At 35.4% G+C, this 11404-nt stretch overlaps 1 pseudogene; it reads left to right on the forward strand.

The window, feature by feature from the left end:
* The first annotated feature begins 8842 nt into the window (after nt 1-8842).
* On the forward strand, nt 8843-11020 carry LOC145686122 (glutamate--cysteine ligase catalytic subunit pseudogene; annotated as a pseudogene).
* The last annotated feature ends 384 nt before the right edge of the window (nt 11021-11404 follow it).

Raw genomic sequence — 11404 nt, forward strand, 5'->3', positions numbered from 1 at the left:
GCTCATACGCCTGATAAAAGATTAATGAATTTAATTTTGGTGTTAATTTATATAAAAGGCGAAGCTGTACCTTGTGTAATAGACACTGGCAGTAGTAACAATTTCATTAGTCAGCGCTATTATCAACGTTTAAGTAGTATGTGTCGTATAAAAAGTGAGAATGTGAACTTACAAACTACGGGTCTTGGAAATACTCAAATTCTCGTAAAACAGAGAGTTCGTATTTACTTTCACATGGGACGTCAGCAGTTTTGTGAACATTTTTATATCATTGAGTCGGACGACTTTGATATTCTTTTGGGTAACAGTTTTCATACAAAGTATAGTGCTGTTATAGACTTACCAAACAACTTATATAGAGTACAAAATCGAAGATTAAGCGTACCTATACAAAATGCCTCCCAGTTGTCGTCAGAAACTGTGCGCTCTTCCCTTTATACTTCTAGGGGAGAGGATCGTGGAAGGCAACCACCATGCAACCTAGGTTCGCTAGAAACATCTTCTACTCCTAGTACTTCTGCGAGTTTTCAACAACAGCATGGATTAACGGAAGCTGCTGCATCCACGTCATATGGAGCTGTTCCAAAAGAGCCAGACCCAGAGTTGGAGTTTTGTTATGACCATTCTGTCCTTCATCCAGAGAGGATTACCGAGGAAAATTTACAAGGTAATTATAAGGTTTCGCCTGAACTTTTACAAATAGATCCTAGTTTACAGAAATATGTTGATAAAATTTTAAATAATTATCAAGATGTGATTTCGGAAAAAATTGGTAGTCAAGAACTTTGAATATAAAATAGAGATAACTGATAATACTCCCATTAGACAACAACCTTATCATCTCCCTACCTTTAAACAAAAGGAATTAGAACAATATATTGAACAACTTGAGAAAGATGATATAGTAGAGAGGGTAGACTTTTCACCTTTTACTTCCCCATGCTTTCTTGTAATAAACTCAGATAAAAGTAGTCGTTTGGTCGTAGCGTATGGTGAAATGAACAAGCGGGTGATTTGTAATAATTTTCCGTCTCCTAACATGGAGAATGTTATATCAAGTATTTCTAATCACTCTATATTTAGTAAACTGGATCTACGATCCTATTTCTTTCAGTTGACCTTGACTAAAGACAGTCGTCCTTATACTGCCTTTGTCACAAAAAATAAAATTTATCAATTTAAGTTTTGTCCGATGGGTTTTCTAAATAGTCCATTTGTGTTAAGTAATTTAATGAATAAGGTACTTGATGGGTTAATTGGAAAGAATTTGGAAATACTCTATGATGATATTCTATTGTTTAGCTCTAATGTTGAAGAACATAAGAAATTGTTAGAGGATGTTCTCTCCCGTTTAAGAAAATGGGGTATAACAATTTCCCCTAAGAAAACATTTTTGTTTCAACAATCTATAAAATACTTAGGGTTTCGTTTTGAAAAGGGAACTATGTGTATTGACTCTGACAGAATTAAGGCAATTCAGGATATTCCAAAGGCTAAAAATCGAAAAGAAGTGAATAAAATATGCTCATTTTTTAAATTTTACTCTAAATTTGTAAGAAATTATTCGGAATTGATAGCTCCTCTACAGGAATTACGATCTCCTAAACGAGTATTTAAGTGGACAAAAGATCATGATATTGCACTTCAAGATTGAAGGATGAATTTTGTACTCATGTAATTTTGAAAGTTCCTGATATGAACTCAAGCTTTATTGTCCATTCGGATAGTAGTTTGCGTCATTATTCAGGAGTTTTGAGTCAATATGATGAAAATGGTAATTTGAGACCTGTTGCTATGTTTTCTAAAGCAATTCCCCCTACAGATTGGAGTAAAAATGTCTATGAGTTGGAACTTAAAGCTCTCACTCTTTGCTTAGAACGATTTGAATATTATCTATTCAATCAATTTGTTGTATACAGCGATAGTAAAAGCCTCTCTTGGCTTCTTACAAATCATAAAAGACAACGACGGTATGGAACTCTTCTGGAGAAACTTGCACGTTTTAGGTTTAGAATAGTCCATATCCGCACTAAGGTCAATTGTATAGCTGATTTTCTCAGCCGTGTTGGCAATCATTTGGAATTTTATACGAAAGACGCAGATACTGTTGAAGTTGTTAAAGATCATGGTAAAAGTGTAAATGTGTTTTTTGTAAATTTTTGGAAGTATCCTGATTTCAGTATATCCTTGAAAGAACATCAAAGGAAAGATCCAGAGCTTCAAGAGATTATAGCCAAACTCGAAAGTAAGCAGGAGGTAAGAGGTTACAAATTACAGAATAACATCTTGCTAAAACGAACAAAAGGTAAATCTGGTCATGGTCTTAGAGCTGTCGTACCTTCTTCTTTAATTAATAGCATTCTAGAGTATGCTCATAATTCTTTAGTACCGGGAGGTCATATGGGAATTAAGAAAACGATACAAAAGGTTGCTTCTCGCTTTACATGGTCAACAATGTATTCAGATATAAAGAACTATGTAGATATTTGTGAAATATGTCAGAAATGTAAAGATAAAACTAAGAAACCTATGGGAAATTACTATACTAGAAATGTTAAACATCCGAATTACATTTGGCACATTGACGTAGCTGGGCGTCTTCCCAACAGTTCGGGATATGAGTTTATTTTGATTGTAACAGATTCTTTCAGTAGATTTGTGTTTTTAAAACCTTTGAGACAATTAAATTCTAAGACTATTTGTAATAAATTATTAGATCATTGTCTGAGATTTGGATTTCCAGGTTCTGTCTTGCACGACGGCGCGACATATTTTGTATCAGAGTACTTTTCTCAATTTTTGTACTCTTATGGTATTCAGGATGTAAAATTATCCCCTTATAACCCGTCGCCGAATAAGGCGGAAAGAACCATAAGGTCGGTGAAGAATTTAATTCGTGCATACGTTGATAAATCACAAAGAAAATGGGCCCAATTGTTATCTAAAATCGCGTTCACTATCAACATTAGCATGAAGGAAATTACTGGTTATTCACCTAGCGAAATTTATATGGGAAGAAAATTTTATCATCCTCTTGATATTAAATGGTTATTAGATCTAGAAATTTTGGACGATGACCTAAATAAAGTTGAGAAATTTGCTATTATCTGTAAAAATATTCAGAATTCCTGGAAACGTAGTGAAAAAATTTACTTTCAGAAACATATTCCTGTTAATATACATGTAGGAGATCGTGTCTTAATGAAAAGAATTTTAAATTATCAATGGAAAAGCACTTTAACCCTAAAATTGCTCCTCCTTGGGATGGTCCATTTGAAGTGTTAAGTAAACCTACACAGAACACAGTGTGGTTGAGAAGTGTTGAAAATCATAATATAAGGTTGAAACGCCATGTATCCTTTTGTAAAATCTTTAACGTTTCTCCTAATGCTCAGGGTAATAATAATTAAGATACTTTATATATACTTGAATTCCTTGGTATTTGTATTGAGATTTATTGTTATATGTCTTGTTGTTGGATACTTGTTGTGTTTGTTTTATTCTGTTCTTTCCTGCAGGAAAATCTTCATTATTGTTAAGGGCTAGGAGTTGCGGTGGTAGAGCCCATCATCATCACCCGTGTTCGTCGCGTGATTGTCGTTAATATGTAATGGATTGGATAATCTAAGTTTGTAAGAGGATTAACCATACAATATTGATCTTGAAGGAAATTTGGTAATGTACAAATTATTTTTATTTTTCTCCTCTTGTTTAGTCTAACAGTATTGTTTGCCCTATACGGAGGAGGGGGAAATTAATGTGTTACGTTTAGTCTAAAAATAAAAATATGTAAAATGTTTCTTAATAAAATCTCCGTTTTAAAATAGCAATAGCTTCGTGAGATACTCGTAATTGAGTGACCTTGGCGGTGCCTGTGGTGAAGTGCGCGAGCTTTCCACTCTGTGTCGCTAGTTGTCGCTGTAGCCAGCTGCTTGCTGGTTAACTAGCGGACGGCATATTTTAACATAGGTACTACTAGAGTGAAGTTCGAAAACACGAATGGGAATTGTGAAATGGAGGTGTTAATATTTGAAGTTACTACGACAGGAACCAGTGGATTTTGGCTGCAAGGAGACAAAAGGAATATCTAACCACTAAATTGCTCAGTAAGGAAAACAGGTTTGGAGACAGAAAAAAAAGAACGAAAATGAATGAAACAGTTTCTGGTATGTATGGTAATTATTCTTATTTGCATTAGAAACTTCCATTTCACTTTTCTTATTGTCTTGTTTGGAAATGAAATAATGAAAAGGAAAATAAATGAAAGAAACTTGGATTCTGTCAACTTACGTAACCTTTAAATGCCTTGGTTAAGCTATTTGAATAAAACCCCTTTTGGATTTTTGCTTTTAACTATAAATTGAGCTTCAGTAGCTAACCCTAGTCATTCGTATTGGGTAGAGAATTTCAATATCATTTAAAGTTTCTACAAGAAATGCTTTATTGCGTTTTAAAGTGGGGATTTTATATCTAAAGATTCTAGTGTCAAACAAATCTTGGAAAAAAAAAGTTAGTGTGTGTTACTTTCTCATTGGATGTTGTATCTGAAATTTAATTTAGTCCATTGCAAGACTTTATTTATTATTTTTCGTTCAAGTTATTTGTTACTAAATTTCACAAAATAAAGTTTGTTAATTGTTATCTGAAATTGGGATTTGCAGTAATTTGAAACTGATACGAACCTATTCTACCCTTCTATGGTAACTATCGCGCTCACTCAATGTGTGGACGTTAATTGTCAGTGCTGGTTGTTTTATTTTCCGGAATTATTTGGCAGTAAATAAATTTAATGCTATTTATATTCCTAGTGGGTAAAACAGCTAGAACTGAGAATTGGCGGATACATGGAATTATATATGTGTATTTCATTACGCAACATACTGCAGATCCCGATTTCACCCCTTCAAGTGGTTTTAGGAAAGTATGTTAAGAGATCAAAGTTTTAGCTCTGCACGAGTTGGAGACGTCCAGCAATTTTCAATTTGGTAGGACAAATACATGCTAAGATATTCAAAACAACGTAAACGCCTAAAATCGCAAAAACGCAAAATGGCGGCAGCCACTGTGTCGCCATTTGATGTAAAAAATAATTAATTGTGGTTTTGAAGTACCCTGATATAGGTTAAACATTCATGAAAAAATTAGATTTCTTGGAGATGGTCGAGTGGCAATTTTTTTCTTTTTTCTCGATCATTTTGCATGGATTGACCCGTATATGATAATTTTATCATTGTTATTTCCTTTGATACAAGTTCTGTAAGAAGATACTGTATGGCGGAGGATCTAAGGAAATTCGAGAAGAATGAGCTTCGTAATGTCATCAAGTTTTTTGTGCTGCAAGACAAATCCTCTATGGAAATTCACAAAACTTGGCAGGATACTTTGGGGGAGCACCCTCCTGGATATACAACAGTAGCGAAATGGGTTAGGCTTTTAAGACTGGTCATCGTGAGGCTGACGTGAACCTCGCTCAGGCAGGCCTTCGAGTGCAGTAACCACGACAAAGTGCATGACATGATCATGGAGGATAGGCGCATATCGATTAAAAACATTGCTGCGTGTGTGGGGATATCGCGTGAGCGTGTGGGTGTCATAATAGCAGAATATTTGGACATGCGGAAGATCAGTGCGAAATGGATCCCAAAATGTTTGAATGCTGACCAGAAGAGAACACGGGTGCAGATGCCATAAGAAATTTTGCAAAAGTTCCAAAACCCTGGTGAGTTCTTGCGCAATCTGGTGACAGAAAATGAAACATGGCTGCACTATTAAGTTCCAGAGACTAAACAGCAATCCATGGAGTGGCGCCACAGTGGGTTTCCTCGACCAAAGAAGTTCCGAAGCCAAAGATCAGCTGGGAAGGTGCTTGCATCGGTGTTTTCGGATAGGGACAGTGTAATCCTTATCAAATATCTTAAAAAGGGTGAAACCATCAATGCTAGGGCTCATTCTAACTATTTGATTGAGCTGAAGGAGACTCTGAAGAAAAAACGTCAGCGAAAAGTGAGCAGTGGTGTTCAGTTTCTCCAGGACAATGCACCCTCCCACAAGGCTAATCAAACCATGTAATTGCTGGTAAATCTGGGCCTCGCCTGTGTACCTCACCCACCCTACTCACTCGATCTGTCCCCCTTCGACTATCACCTCTTTCCACATTTCAAAAAACATCTCAAAGGCAAACATTTTCCATCCGATGAGGCACTCATTGCGGAGGTGGAGGGCTGGTCTGCACAGAAGGACAAGACTTTCTATTTGCAAGGGTTAGAAATGTTGCAACATCGTTGTGAAAAGTGTATTGAGCTTCGAGGGGAAATACGTTGAACAGTGTATTAAAATGGTTCTTCCAGGTAAATTTTTTCTTGGTGATTTCATGAACTTTTCAGGCCCCCTCCCCCTCGTAGTGATCAAACCATCGAAATGATAGATGTTGCATCTTTGCAGGCGCGCACCCAAAACCTTTTGTTTCGGGGATCCAAAGTCAAAAGGTTAGAGGTCTGGACTGCTTGAACCAGATCTGCTGAACCCCTGAGCCTTCAGAAGTCTTGATTCTAAAAAGAAAATCAAACTCTAAAATGAGAAAAGGAATTTTGAAATCCAAAGATTTTCATTTTTTTATTGAAGAAGAAAAAAGAAAATAGTCGTTGGATACTAACTGACATCAATGCACGCTAATTGGGTTTACATATGCTTTTATAAGATTCCATTAAGCATGGTAAGTGCACTTCGATCATCTACCATCTCCGGCATGTCTTTTGCTATTACTCTCCCTCCTAATTTTCCACTAATCTATGTCTACAATCATCAAACTCTCAGGATTTGTATGGCATGATATGATTTCATTGGGATATTGCATGTGTGGATCCAGCAGTTTTGTTTGGTTCGGCGTTTGAGTTAGTATCCGAAAATAAGCGTAGTGCAGCGTAGACAAGCTAACACAGAGGATATAGAACTATTCTATCAGGGCTTGTTTCCATTTTGTACTAACACCCAATAACACACTGAGCAAGGCTATGTGATAATATGTAAAACACTATCACGTAACAGTTTCAACACAATAACTGTCTTCATCAGACTTCCACTCCTTCTGACTGCTTGGGAGTTGGGACTCCGGAGATTAACTTTTAATTAGGCTCCGCCCCTTCATTAAAAAGTAATACTTGTGTGGCTTTCACTTTCACTTTTTAGCTGCACACGTGTCCAATTAAAAGTTTACTCTTTTCCCTGGATACATTCTGTCTTCTAATTATTATTATTTTCCTTAATAAGTTTTTTCTCTTTCTTTCTTCTTCCTTTTCATTTCTTCTTCTTTAAGCAGAATTTTCTCCCACTCTTCATTTATCCTGCATTCCAATTCATCACCTTGCCTCCTGCCCCCATAATCTCCCTGGCTTCCTTCCATTTTCTCACCAAAGTTTTGTTCTCTACTTCTATGACCTCTGCTCCTTCCCACCCTATCCTGTGGTTTGTTTCTTTCTGATTTTATGCTTTTGGGTTGCCCTATTCATTACTATACCTCGTCGACGTTAAATGGTGCAATATTAATAGAAAATCACTTCTCCAAATGTGTATTTTGATAGTGATGAACAATTGCAGACGACTGTCATACACTGTTTCTACTTCCAGGCGGTTTACTGCTACAGAATCGAAACACAATGTTGATCCCACGTTATGACAAACATCTGAGTTCTAGTGGTAAATATGTTGAAAAGTAGTGCCACATGTGCGGTATCTATGGCAATAAGTATTTTAAGGTCTTTTTTTTTGTGTGTATGTTTACCGTCCCAGAGAAACTTACTTTCTGAACGCGCCTCGTATATCAAAGTTACTTTGTATTAATCTCGTTCAGTAGGTGGTCGCCCATATTTCCCTATTTTTGGCACCTTCTCGAATTGAGATCAAATTCTGATTATATCGTTCCCATAAAAAAAAAGCTTGAGCAAGTCAATTCAATTCATGAACATCAGATAGATTTCAACAATTGGTACGAAGTCAAGAATCGTGTGGTGAATCATAGTGCAAAATTTAGTAAGTCTCTCACCTTTCTATGTTCTTTCACGTAATCGAAGCCAAAATTTATATATGAAAATACAATAAGAAATAATTAGTCTCTATAGATCTATTACTTTTCAATGTTACCTTTAATGTCTCGTATTTCTATTCATATTATAGAATACACATTACACAATTAATTTTATGTTATATCTCATTAAAGATAGCATTATCAAGGGCGTCAATTTCGTTATAACTGGGGGAAGCGTTCAAGGATGCATGTTTCGTTATCAGATATCCAAACAAGGATGCAAGCAAATATATTCAGATCCTGAGGGGGGAGGGGCAGCAAACTTTTAGGGAGAGACCTCGCTGCTCTAGAATTGCCGCGAATGGTCTATATTGTCGTCTTGCTAGTATCAATGACTTGATGGGCGTACTAGTACATTTCAGAAATAGTTTCACTTTGATAGCCTGGTAGAATATTCAATTTTGTTCATTGTAAAACAGTTCCCGTCTCATAGGTCTCAATATTAAAAGGATATATCAAGCTTCCATCAACCACATTATTAATACAATTTTTTAAATATTTAGTTGTTCTAAATCAATTTTTAATTTACTTTCCAAAAAAAAATTAAAACCTATTGAAAAATATACTGACGTGAATACGTTAAAGCAAATTTATATGTTATTTGTGTAAAGCAGCTACTGTACATAACCTATATGATAATATAATTACTGCCTTAAAATAAATTAAAACTCTGTGAGTCGATAATCTAAATTCAGGTAGTATTGGCGCTAAGTACTAAGAAGTCTTCGCCATTTTCTTAAAAATGATCAGAATTTTTAGAGAAACAAAACACACTCAATCGCTGTTTATAATCGAATATTACTTGTTTTTCGTGCTGAGATTATTTTTCAAATGTAATACTATTTTTAAGTTTGTGTTTTAGTGTGAAATATGCACTGATAAGTGCACAACGCGAAGATAATAAAATGGGTTTACTTTCAGAAGGTCATCCTCTAAGTTGGGAAGAAACAAAACAGTTATCTGAGCATGTAAGACAACATGGAATAAATCAGTTCATTAATTTATTTCGCAGTTTGAGACACAGATCACATGATGTTCTAAGATGGGGAGATGAAATTGAATTTATGCTTTTAAAATTTGACCATAAGAGTAAATCTGCGTTTGTTAGTTTACGATCTGTTGAAGTGCTACAGAAACTCATGAGCGAAGATCCTGAAAAGACAAACGCCTTATGGCGACCTGAATATGCGGCATACATGGTTGAAGGAATACCATCAAAGCCATATTCAAGTTTGACGTCACACATTAATGATATTGAAGTTAATATGCGGCAAAGGAGAGAAGAAATTAAAAAGCTTCTTGGAACTAATGAAGCTGTGATAACACTGTCGAACTTCCCGAGACTTGGATGTCCTAATTTCACATCTCCTTTATATCTTCCAACTCCTGATGCGGGAGCCTCCAAATCATTATTTTTTCCTGATGAAGCTATATATCCTGCACATCCGCGCTTTAAAACATTAACTAGAAATATTCGAGAGCGCCGTGGTCAAAAAGTTGTGATAAATGTACCAATTTATAAAGATCAGAAAACTCGTTCTCCTTTCATTGAAGATTTCAGCGTGTATGGAGATGACGGCGAAGCTCATGCTGGAAGTTTGCCTGATCATATATACATGGATGCCATGGGGTTTGGAATGGGATGCTGTTGTGTCCAGGTGACTTTTCAAGCTTGCGATGTAACTGAAGCAAGGACATTATATGACCAGTTAGCTCCTTTCTGCCCTATCATGTTGGCCGTTTGTGCTGCATCTCCTTTCTATCGTGGTTATATATCAGATTTCGACTGCCGATGGTACATTATTTCATGCTCTGTTGATGACAGAACGCGAGAAGAAAGAGGAGAAATTCCTCTAAAACATGATAAGTTTTATATTTTTAAATCCCGATTTAGTTCCATTGATACATATATTTCAGCAGGTTCGGAACAGTATAACGACACTAAATTGGTTTATGATGAAAAACTTTACAAGAAATTACTTGATGGTGGAGTAGATAATTTATTAGCTAGGCATGTTGCACATTTGTTTATTCGCGATAGCATTTCACTATTTAGTGAAAAAGTTAATCAGGATGACGAAAGAGAGTCGGATCATTTTGAGAATATTCAAAGCACAAATTGGCAAACTTTGAGGTTCAAACCTCCACCGCCAACTGAACCTTCCATTGGTTGGCGAGTTGAATTTCGACCCTGTGATATACAGTTTACAGACTTTGAGAATGCTGCTGTTGTAACTTTTATAGTTCTTATAACAAGAGCTATTTTGTCATTTAAATTGAATTTCCTCATCCCAATAAGTAGAATAGAAGAAAATATGGTTAGATCGTACAAACGAGATGCAATATTGACTCAAAAATTTTGGTTTAGGTTCGATGTCACAACAAGTCAATCTACAACTAAAATTAAATCTACCCAGTCTCAAGGAGCATTCCATGAACCTTACATGGAAATGACCATTAATGAGATTATGAATGGAAAGAAAGATATTTTTCCAGGACTTATACCAATAATTTATAACTATGTAAATAGCATGGATATAGATACCGATTCTCATTGTTCAATTCGACGATATTTGAAGCTCATTGAGGATCGTGCAGCCGGAGTATTACCGACTCCAGCAAAATGGTTGCGAGAATTCGTACGGAAACATCCCGAGTATAAAAAAGACTCTGTAGTTTCTGAGCGAATTAATTACGATCTCATGAACGAACTTTTACTAATTGAAAATGGTAAAAAGGAATGTCCCGAACTTTTAGGTACTCATTATTCTCCGACAGGTTCTGTTCAAGAAATTCCTCGCGCTTCTACTAGCAAGAAATAACATGACAATTTATATAGCCCTTTATTGGTTTTAAACTGAGATCGTAAAATTTCATTATGTTCTCTTTGTATATGCCATTATTATAATTATAGTTTCTGCAATACAGTGCTTATACCAATGTTGCTTATATGTTTGTTTAGGTGTTAATGAATCTAATAATATTAAAAGTAAATGTTTTACAATCTTTTTTTTTTAAATAGGCCTTCTTTTGTTTCTTAGAGAACGTATGAAAGTAAATTCCACTCTTTGTACTAAATAAGAGATAGTTATTTTTATATAAAATTATAACCCAAGTATCACATTCCTTCAAGTAAATTCAAGAGGATGCGTTCTGGTAGGTAGGCCTACAAATGAAATACAAGTCAAAAGTGTAGAGCTATTAAAGAATACTTTTTGGCAAATTATATATTGACAATAACATAGTGGTAATGTGAAACGTCTCCAGATATCACATATTGTGATATAAGTTACATAAAACAATTATTTTCGATATACTATATAT

Source organism: Thermobia domestica, chromosome 5, assembly GCF_964235325.1.
Source record: "Thermobia domestica chromosome 5, izTheDome1.hap1.1, whole genome shotgun sequence".
In the NCBI taxonomy this organism is placed as follows: Eukaryota; Metazoa; Arthropoda; class Insecta; order Zygentoma; family Lepismatidae; genus Thermobia; species Thermobia domestica.